Source organism: Nomascus leucogenys, chromosome 9, assembly GCF_006542625.1.
Source record: "Nomascus leucogenys isolate Asia chromosome 9, Asia_NLE_v1, whole genome shotgun sequence".
Classification (NCBI taxonomy): Eukaryota; Metazoa; Chordata; class Mammalia; order Primates; family Hylobatidae; genus Nomascus; species Nomascus leucogenys.
Genome location: NC_044389.1, coordinates 91042151 through 91053453, shown reverse-complemented (window position 1 = coordinate 91053453; position 11303 = coordinate 91042151).

The following is an 11303-nucleotide window of genomic DNA, read 5'->3' as shown; positions in this document are numbered from 1 at the left end:
AGAGTTCGAGATCAGCCTGGCCAACATGGGGAAACCCTGTCTCTACTAAAAATACAAAAAAAAAAAAAAAAAATTAGCCAGGCGTGGTGACACATGCCTGTAATCCCAGCTACTCGGGAGGCTGAGGCAGGAGAATTGCTTAAACCCAGGAGGCGGAAGTTGCGGTGAGCCAAGATCATGCCATTGCACTTTTGCCTGGGCGACAGAGCAAGACTCTGTCTCAGTGGGAAAAAAAAACAAAAAGTTTATAAGGGCCAGGCGTGGTATCTCCCATCTGTAATCTCAGCAATTTGGGAGGCCGAGGCAGGTGAATCACTTGAGCACGGAAGTTACAGACGAGCCTGGACACCATGGCAAAACCCTGTCTCTACAAAAAATACAAAAATTATTTAGCCAGGCATGGAGGCACATGCCTGTCGTCCCAGCTACTCAGGAGGCTGAAGTGTGAGGATCACCTGAGCCCAGGGAGGTCAAGGCTGCAGTGAGCTGTGATCATGCCACTGCACTCCAGCTTGGGTGACAGAGTGAGATCCTATCTCAAAAATAAATAAATAAGTAAAAATTTCAAACAAAAAGTTTATAATACCTAATTTATAATATTAAATTAGATACCCACTTTACTTCCATTTTTAAAAATTGAACACACATACTGCACAACTTTTGCTGCTTCTGGTCTGCTTCCATGTCCCTGCAGTCTCAGGGACAAGCCAGGAAGAAAGGGCTCTCACTGGGCAAGAACTTGGCAGCTGCATGGCTCCTAAGGCCTGCCAGTTCCCAGTGAAGCTATTTCCTGGAAAGCTGCCTGGAGGCGTGGGCACCCCTGTGTGCCATGTCTGTTATTGCAGTGTCACCCAATATTTCTGTACCTACTTACCTAGAGACTTACTGACATTTCTGGACTTCTTCCACATAAAAAGGAACTATAATATGTCAGCTGAATGCTGCTGCATAGATGGCTTTTTAAAAAGATTGTTCCATTTCACTGTGATTTTCAAAGATAGAATTTCTCCAGGAAAATCAGCTGATGCTGTCATTCTCAGTCAAATGTGCAAGGAGCTTTGTCTTAACTCTATGTTAGCAGAGACTATCTTGGTAGTGCAAAGAAGAGAATAAACACACAGTTTTGAAAACAGGAATTTTGAGAAGAGGGTAGATAAAAATGGCACATCAGGTAGCCCTCAAAGCAGTCAGTCAGAATGGAAGGAGCATGGATTTTAGAGCAAAACAGAAACAGACGGGAAACTTGTCCTGGTTCTACCCCAAAGCAGCTTTGTGGCCTTGGGCAAATCATATAACCTTCTGTGTCTCAGTTTTCTTCTGTGAAAATGGAGATAATATCTACCCTGCCGATATGAAGATAGGAGAGATGTAAATCCAAGTACCCAGCATATGCCAACCACATGGTGGCAAGAGGCAATAATTTGTAGCTGTGATTGCTATCCACTAGTTACTAAAATTGACTTCTATTTGTTAAGTATTTATTGAGACTCTATTGTGTGCCAGACCCTGGACTAGTTGCTAGGGTAAGTGGGATAAAGTCAGATACAGTCCCTAGCTTATAGAACTTTGATTCTAGGGAGAAAAAATAGAACTTAAGGATATAATGATGGCTGTTCTGCCCATGGAGCAGCCATTCTTTTATTCCTTTACTTTCCTAATAAGCTTGCTTAAAATATATATATATATATATATATATATATATATATATATATATATATATATATAAAATGACACGTCTAATTTTTTAAGTAATTAATTCAAACAGTTTACTTCAAACACAATGCCATCCTGAGCTTTTTCTGAGAGGTGGCAGCAGAGTGAACATGACTGAAGAGCAGATGCTAATGGCTTTTTTCATTGCTAGGTGTTTTGCCATCATTCTCCTGAATGGTACAGAAGTCAAACTGTCTTTTCTCCTCCTGATTCTTCATCTTCACACTTCCTTTGAGGAATGTTGAACATATTGGTACAAGAGAGCCTTCCTACTTCTGCCTCAATCTCTGTCAAGTGTTGACTTTGGAAAACAATCCAAGGCACGTATGTACAGAAAGTAAAAGGACTCAAAAGAGTTTCCAGTCTTTCTGTGTATCTGACATTTTCTCCTTTCCACAGCACATGTAATGCTTTTCGAACATGCCCAATACTTCTGTGCCAAGTATTACTGTGTTGCTTCTAACTTATGTAAAACGAATTTCATCTCTTTTTTTCTCTACTAGGCCCATTGACTGGTTTATTATAAAGGATATTACAAAGGAGGCCAGGTGTGGTGGCTCACACCTGTAATCCCAGCACTTTGGGAGGCCGAGGTGGGTGGATCATTTGAGATCAGGAGTTCGAGACCAGCCTGGCCAACATGGTGAAACCTTGTCTCTACTAACAATACAAAAAAAACAGGTGTGGCCGGGCGCAGTGGCTCACACTTGTAATCCCAGCACTTTGGGAGGCCGAGGCGGGCGGATCACGAGGTCAGGAGATCGAGACCACGGTGAAACCCCGTCTCTACTAAAAGTACAAAAAAATTAGCCGGGCGTGGTGGCGGGCGCCTGTAGTCCCAGCTACTCGGAGAGGCTGAGGCAGGAGAATGGTGTGAACCCGGGAGGCAGAGCTTGCAGCGAGCCGAGATCGCGCCACTGCACTCCAGCCTGGGTGAGAGAGCGAGACTCCGTCTCAAAAAAAAAAAAAAGAAAAAAAAAAAACACAGGTGCACGACTGTAATCCCAACTACACGGGAGGCTGAGGCACAAGAATTGCTTGACCCCGGGAGGTGGGAGTTGCAGTGAGCTGAGATCACATCACTACGCTCAAGCCTAGGTAACAGAGTGAGACCCTGTCTCAGAAAAAAAAAAAAAAAGGATATTACAAAGGATACAGATGAAGAGATGCATAAGGAGAGGTATGAGGGAAGGGGCATATGGAGCTTCCATGCACTACCTGGGGCACCAGCCTCCAGGAACCTCCACATGTTCAGCTGCTGGGAAGCTCCTAATTTATTTATTTATTTATTTACTTTTGAGATGGAGTTTCTCTCTTGTTGACCAAGTTGGAGTGTGATGGTATGGTCTTGGCTCACTGCAGCCTCTGCCTCCTGGGTTTAAGCAATTCTCCTGCCTCAGCCTCCAAAGTAACTGGGGTTACAGGTGCCCACCACCATGCCCGGTTAATTTTTATATTTTAGTAGAGACGAGGTTTCACCAGCTAGGTTTGGCCAGGCTGGTCTCAAACTCCTGACCTCAGGTGATCTGCCCCTTGGCCTCCCAAAGTGCTGGGATTACAGGCATTAGCCACTGTGCCCAGCTTCTAATTTATTAATTACAATTGTGACAAGTGCTGCGAAAGAAAAATGGGATACCATGAAACTACTAAACAGAAATAGACTAGCTAGACTTGATTTCCTAAATGGGAGAGAAGGGTAATGGGGTCACATGTTAAAAATATTGGTTACCAGTACTCCACTCTGGAGATTCAGTTTTAGTGGATCCAGGATGGGACTGGGGATTTGTACTTTCCACAAGCTTCCTGGGTGATTCTTGTTATTAGGCAAGTTTGTCTAGTGCTAACCTGCCATGTACACTGAGAAATACACTTTCCTTTTCCTTGCAAAATAAATCCATACTTTCAGAAATTGTGCTTTTCATGACCCTAACCAACACAGGTTGCAAGTGTAAACTTTTAGTTCACATTATACCTTCTCTATTTAGAACTAAAAGCACTTCAGCTATCATATTTCCAATGTTCAGATCACCTAGATCCATGTTTTTTGAAATGTGTCCTTGAAATATGAATTTTTCAGAGTATTAGTGGAGGTACAGCTGTCAACATAGGCATGAAGCAGATACTTCGTGTCGGCCAAAACTGTGTGGAGCAGCCAGAATTAAGAGTTATAGAATAAAGCAACCGTCTTTTTCTACATTCTATGAAAGTCCTGCAGAGCTGAATGGCACCTCCCCAGTTCACCGTAAGGATACAGTACTTCTCTGCCAAGTCATCGAACTTGGGACTTTGTTACCCACCTCCCAAACTCTGCCAGTTGCTCCAAAAGAAAATATCGAGACCTTAAGTGGATAGTGTCCTTGGAAAATTCTTACATATTATCCAGTTGGAAGAAGGAAACTTTTTGCAGTAAACTCTCCTGTTATCTTTTCTGACTGTTCACCCACAGAGAGGTAGCATAGCATAGTAGTTAAGAGAACGAGCATAAGAATCAGACTCCCAGTGTCCACATCCTGGCTCTTTTACTTACTAATGGCGGAAGTACTTAATCTCTATGTTCTTCAGTTTTCTCATCTGAAAAAGGTAACAGCAATAGCATATTAATTTGTTAGGGCTGCTGTAACAAAATTCTACAGGCTGGGGGACTTAAACAACAGAAATGTATTGGCTCACAGTTCTGAAGTCTAGAAGTTCAAGACCAAGATATTGGCAGGACTGGTTTCTTCTGAGGCCTCTCCCCTTGGCTTATAGATGGCTGCTGTCTTTCAGTGACTTCAAATGGTCTTTTTCTATGTGTATATCTGTGTCTTAATCTTTTTTTCTTTTTTTTTTTTTTTTTGAGATGGAGTTTCGCTCTTGTTGTCCAGGCTGGAGTGCAATGGCACGATCTTAACTCACCGCAACCTCCGTCTCCTGGGTTCAAGCAATTCTCCTGCCTCAGCCTCCCGTGTAGCTGGGATTACAGGTGTGAGCCATCGCACCTGGGCAATCTTTTTTTCTTATAAGTACACTAGTCATAGAGGATTAGGGCCCCTCACAGTGACCTCATTTTACTTCATTAAAGTCTCTGTCCCCAATAGAGTCATGTTCTGAGGTATTGGGGGTGGAGACTTCAACACAGAATTTTGTGGGGGACACTAGTCAGGCCATAACAAATGGTATCCATCCAACAGGGTTATCCCCAGAATTAAAAGACATACTGCATGTGCCTGACATATAGTAAGTGTCCAATAAATGCTGTCTATTGGCTGGGCACAGTGGCTCACACCTGTAATCCCAGCACTTTGAGAGGCCAAGGCAGGTGGATTGCTTAAGCACATTGCTTGAGCTCAAAAGCCTGAGACCAACCTGGGCAACATGGTGAAACCCTGTCTCCACAAAAAAATACAAAAGTTAGTTGGGTGTGGTGGTGCACACCAGTAGTCCCAGCTATTTGGGAGACTGAGATGGGAGGATTGCTTGAGCCCAAGCAGCGGAGATTGCAGTGAGCTGAGATTGTCCCACTGCACTCCAGGCTGGGTGGCAGAGCCTGGCTCTGTCTCAAAAAAGAAAAAGAAAAGAAAAGAAAAAAAGAAATGCTGTCTATTGTTATCCACTCATTCATACTGAGCACCTGTTATGTGTGAGGTACTGTGCTGAAAGTGCTGGGGGTGCGGTGAAGAAAAAGCTTCTAGGGTCTCCGCCCCTGGGGAGTTCATGTTCTAGTAGGGCAGGCAAAACAGGTAAACAAAAATGGACACAGTGAGAAGTGCTATGAGGAGACTAAAACATAGTAATAGGATAGAGCGGTAATGTAACAGAGCAGAGAAGGGCATACTTTATCTCTAAAGAACCAGATAGCAAATATTTTCAGCTTTGTAGGCCACAACTACTCAACTCCACTGTTCTAAAGCAAAAGCAGTCATACACAATACATAAGCAAATGACCATGGCTATGTTCCAATAAAACTTTATTCATGGACACAAATTTAAATTTCTATTTTCTTTCTTTTTATTTTTTTTAAAGACAGAGTCTGGGCTGGGCGCGGTGGCTCACGCTTGTAATCCCAGCACTTTGGGAGGCCGAGGCGGGAGGATCACGAGGTCAGGAGATCGAGACCACGGTGAAACCCCGTCTCTACTAAAAATATAAAAAAAAAAATTAGCCGGGCGTGGTGGCGGGCGCCTGTAGTCCCAGCTACTAGGAGAGGCTGAGGCAGGAGAATGGCGTGAACCCGGGAGGCGGAGCTTGCAGTGAGCCGAGATTGCGCCACTGCACTCCAGCCTGGGCGACAGAGCGAGACTCCGTCTCAAAAAAAAAAAAAAAAAAAAAAAAAAAAAAGACAGAGTCTCTCGCCGTCACCCATGTTGGAGTGGAGGGGCACAATTTCAGCTCACTCCACCCTCCACCTCTTAGGTTCAAGCTATTCTCCTGCCTCAGCTTCCAGAGTAACTGGGAATACAGGCACATGGCACACCTGGCTAACTTTTTGTATCTTTAGTAGAGACAGGGTTTCACCAAGTTCACCAGGCTGGTCTAGAACTCCTGACCTCAGGTCATCCACCTGCCTCAGCCTCCCAAAGTGCTGGGATTACAGGTGTGAGCCACTACACCTGACCACAAATTTAAATTTCATATAATTTTCAAGTGTTATGAAATACTCTTCTTCTTTTGATTTGTTTTAATTATTTAAACATATTAAAACTGTTCTTAGCTCATGGGTCACACAAAAACAGGCAGTGGGCCTGATTTGGTGCCTCGGTCTTAGTTTGCCAACCTTTGCTCTAGGAAGTTGACCCTGGCAGAGGTGAAAAACTTGACCCACTTAGATTCAGTGCTGAGGCTTGTGAACTAAACTGACAGAAGACAGATTGATGAAAGAAAAGACAAATTTTTATTCATGTGTGTATGTGGGAGCACAAAGAAAAGTGTGACTTAAAAGAACAGTTAGTGGCCAGGCACGGTGGCTCAAGCCTGTAATCCCAGCACTTTAGGAGCACAAGGCAGGCAGATCTCTTGAGGCCAGGAGTTTGAGACCAGCCTGGTCAACATGGTGAAAGCCCGTCTCTATTAAAAATACAAAAAATTAGCCGGGCATGGTGGTGGGCATCTGTAAGTCCCAGCTACTTAGGAGGCTGAGGCAGGAGAATCACTTGAATCCAGGAGGTAGCAGTTGCAGTGACCTTAGACTGCGCCATTGCACTACAGCCTGGGCAACAAGAGCAAAAATCCATCTGAAGAAAAAAAAGAAGAATTGGGGGCTTATAAACTGTCTTAAGAGAAGAAAAGAAGGGAGAGGAAGAGAGGAAGAGCACTTACGAAAAAAACAAATGGGCCGGGCGCAGTGGCTGATGCCTCTAATCCCAGCACTTTGGGAGGCCAAGGAGGGCGGATCATCTGAGGTCAGGAGTTCGAGACCAGCCTGGCCAATATGGTGAAACCCCCGTCTCTACTAAAAATACAAAAAAATCAGCCAGGCATGGTGGCAGGCGCCTGTAATCCCAGCTACTTGGGAGGCTGAGGCAGGAGAATCGCTTGAACCCAGGAGGCAGAGGTTGCAGTGAGCCGAGATCACGCCACTGCACTCCAGCCTGGGTAACGAGAGTGAAACTCCAACTCAAAAAAAAAGCAAAAACAAAAAGAGAAAAAAAAAATGACATTTAGGAATAATAATGGGACATTTAGGAAGAATAAATGCGTCCTTAGGAAAATACTTGGGAGATAAGATAGCTTTGTGGCAATGTCTGCTTAGGTGATCTCTTATCCTGAAGCTGGCTTCTTGGCTCTGGTGACAAGAGTCAATCCTCCCTCTTTGTGAAACTCCTAGGGAGGGGACTTCAGATGACTGAGTTCCTTTGGGAGACTATGCTTTTAGGTAGATAAGGGATTTGAGAAAACAAGCCTCTCTGTCATCTGTTGATTCTCAAATGCCTTCAGCTCAAATTAACTTTTATTCCACAGTGGCATATTCTGCTCCACTTCACCATTGGAGATAAACTCATGAGAAATAAACTGAAGCCATATTCTAGATCCCTGTCTCCATCTGGAGCACCATGAAGTACAAGTACCAGTCATCAGCTTCTTGAGTTTTGTATATGGCTCATAGGTTGGCTAGAGGTTTCAGTAAGAACTAAGATGAGCCTAGGGTATTTAAAATATAACCTTACTGCCCCCTCTCTAGAAGTCTCCCCCACCACACACAAACACAAGTCTGGAAGACTCCTCTGGACTTAGTTTGGAAGGGAACTTCAGGATGAAGGGAGTAGACAAAAAGGTTTATACAATTTTAAAATTTAATTAATTTATTTAGAGAAAATAAAGATGGAATCTCACTATGTTGCCTGGGTTGGTCTCGAACTCCTGGGCTCAACTGATCTTCCCACCTCAGCCTCCCAAAGTGCTGGGATTAGAGGTGTGAGCCATTGTGCCCCGCCAGTTTACACGATCTTGATGTGCCATTGATACACAGTAGAGGCACACATTCACACATATTGTTTGTTTTGTTTGAGACACAGTCTCACTGTATCACCAGGCTGGAGTTCAGTGGTGTGATCTCCACCTCCTGGGTTCAAGCAATTCTCCTGCCTCGGCCTCCCAAGTAGCTGGGACTACAGGTGCACGCCACCGCACCAGGCTAATTTTTGTATTTTTAGTAGAGACGGGGTTTCACCATGTTGGCCAGGCTGGTCTCAAACTCCTGACCCCAAGTTATCCACCCGCCTTGACCTCCCAAGGTGCTGGGATTATAGGTGTGAGCCACTGCACCCAGCCCACACATATTGTTTGTAGTCAAATGGCTTCTTTGAAGTGGGTTTGAACTCCCAGAGATGTACACCTGTTTTAACCTGTCAGCCTCCTTCTAATCTGAACTAGGAGCTGTGTGCACAGTTATATGCACACGTTGACAGCAGTGTAGACTTCTCAGGTGAAGTTTAGACATGTGAACTATATTGCTCATGCAAAGTTCTCTCTGGGGTCAAGGATGCCCTCTTTGGATATCATGTGTCAGGTCAGAAAAGCACCACACCCAGAATTTGTCCCAGATGATGTATGATTTTCAGAAAATACAAATCCCTGTGAAGCACAGGGTAGATTAGGGCACGACAGGGCAACAGGAAAGAGTGAAAAATTTCAAATGCCCACGTTCCATCTTGAGTAATGTCTAATAAGCTGAATAATCTCTGTTCTTGGGAACATACAGTTCACCCACACATTTTTACAGGGTTTTTACCAATAAGAAAATTAAAACTTGCCATTCAGAGTCTTCTTATTGGACTATTGAATGGAATTCTTATTTTCCCAAGCTTGTGTGGGCTGTACCTCCTCATTTCAGTCATGCACAAGTATGGTTTGTTTGGCCAAGCCTAGGTTGTTGAGAAATCTGTGACCTTCAGATCAGGACTCACTAATACAGTGAGCCAATCAATAAGGTCAGGACCAAAATTGAGCAAATGTCAACTTCTTTTTTTCTTTTCTTTTTTTTTGAGACAGAATCTTGCTCTGTCACCTAGGCCGGAGCTGGAGTGGCACAATCTCAACTCACTGCAACCTGCACCTCCCAAGTTCAAGTGATTCTCTTGTCTCAGCCTCCCGAGTAGCTGGGACTACAGGCACATGCCACCACAGCTGGCTAATTTTTTGCATTTTTAGTAGAGATGGGGTTTCACCATGTTGGCCAGGCTGATCTTGAACTCCTGATCTAAAGAGATCTGCCCACTTCTGCCTCCCAAAGTGCTGGGATTGGGGGTGTGAGCCACCATGCCTGGCCCAAGTGTCAATTTCTGGAGAGAAAAGGCACTACAGCATACATTCCTACCAAATAATTCTACATTTGAGAAGCACGTGAGAAAATATACCCCAAAATACCTTGGGATTTGTTTTTTGATAAAGCTTTGTATAGTGTGGATGTCTGTCAACTTTCATCCATCCTTATTTTGATCCATTATGTGTCAGTTCTTTAAAGACTGTCCTTGGTACTCAGTCAATATTATATATTCTACTGTGAAAAAAGTTAAATAATGGGGAAATTATCTTTTATGTAATGGTGACTTGATTTCCCATAAAAGATAAGGAATCTAAGAAGCCTTCTCCTAAATAAATGGTTAAAACATAAGTTAGCACTCTTGGGAAAGAGTGAAGAGAAAAGAAGAGGGTTCAGGACTCTACCCTTATAAAGACCAAATCATGATTTCATTCAAGCCCTACTTGTAATGCTTTGAGTCAGAGAGTTTCTTCTTTTTATGCGACAGGGTTTCACTGTGTCATCCAGGTTAGAGTGCAGTGGCACAATCTTAGCTCACTGCAGACTCTTCCTCCTAGGCTTATGGGATCCTCCCACCTCAGCCTGCCGAGTAACTGGGATTACAGCTACATGCCACCATCTCTGGCTCATTTTTTAATTTTTTGTACAGACAGAAGTTCACCAGGTTGCCCAGGCTGGTCTCAAACTCCTGAGCTCAAGTGATGCACCTGCCTCAGCCTCCCAAACTGTTGGTATTACAGCTGTGTAGCTCCCCACCAGCCAGAGAGCTCAGTTTTCAATACAAAGAAATTTGGCCTCAAAAAGGTTAAGAAGCCCAGCTGGTTTATGGAAGAACCAGATCTAGAACCCAAGACTCTTAATCCAGAGTTTCTTAAGGCACTGGGAATATTAACAACAAGAATCCATAAAGTTTTATGAAGGAAGCGTGACTACGACTTCACCAGGTCAAGGTGGTTTGAGAGTAGATATACAGTTGGCAATATCTTTCAGGCACAGAACTAGACCAAGATGACATAGTTGGGATTTCTTGCAAGTCTCCAAAGTGCTTCCTGCTCTTCATTTATAAAACATGGAATTCTTTTTTTTTCTTTTTTTTTTTTGGAGAGGGGATGGAGTCTCACTCTGTTGCCCAGGCTGGAGTGCAGTGGCATGATCTCGACCCACTGAAACCTCTGCCTCCCGGGTTCAAGCAATTCTCCCTGCCTCAGCCTCCCGAGTAGCTGGGATTACAGGTGCCCACCACCATGCCCGGCTAATTTTTGTATTTTTTTAGTAGAGATGGGGTTTTGCTATGTTGGCCAGGCTGGTCTGGAACTCCAGACCTCAGGTGATTCACCCAGTTTGGACTCCCAAAGTGTTGGGATTACAGGCGTGAGTCATGGTGCCTGGCCTAAAACCTGGAATTAACACACTGTTCCTCAAGGGACTCCATTTCTCTTTCTACCTTAGGCAATCCAATTCTACTCCTCCTGCAGTGCATGAATATATATTAATAACTTTTTTCAAGAGAAAGATCAGTTGCAAATATTTATCAAATGTGTCGATACATGCAAATTAGGCTTTCCTTGCTGCCCTTTCAAAACACAGAGAGAATAAAATGACCTATCCTTAACCCAATGACTGTTTGTGTGAACTTGAATAAACCTTCACCTTTCCTATGCCTCACCATTCTTATCTACAGAGCAGAGAAGTTAAACCAGATGACTTCTAGTTAAAATAATGTATGATTTAATGATACAGTTAATTAAGATTCTATTGGGAGGCCGAGGCAGGGGGGGAGGTCAGGAGATCGGGACTATCCTGGCTAACACAGTGAAACCCCATCTCTACTAAAAATACAAAAATTAGCTG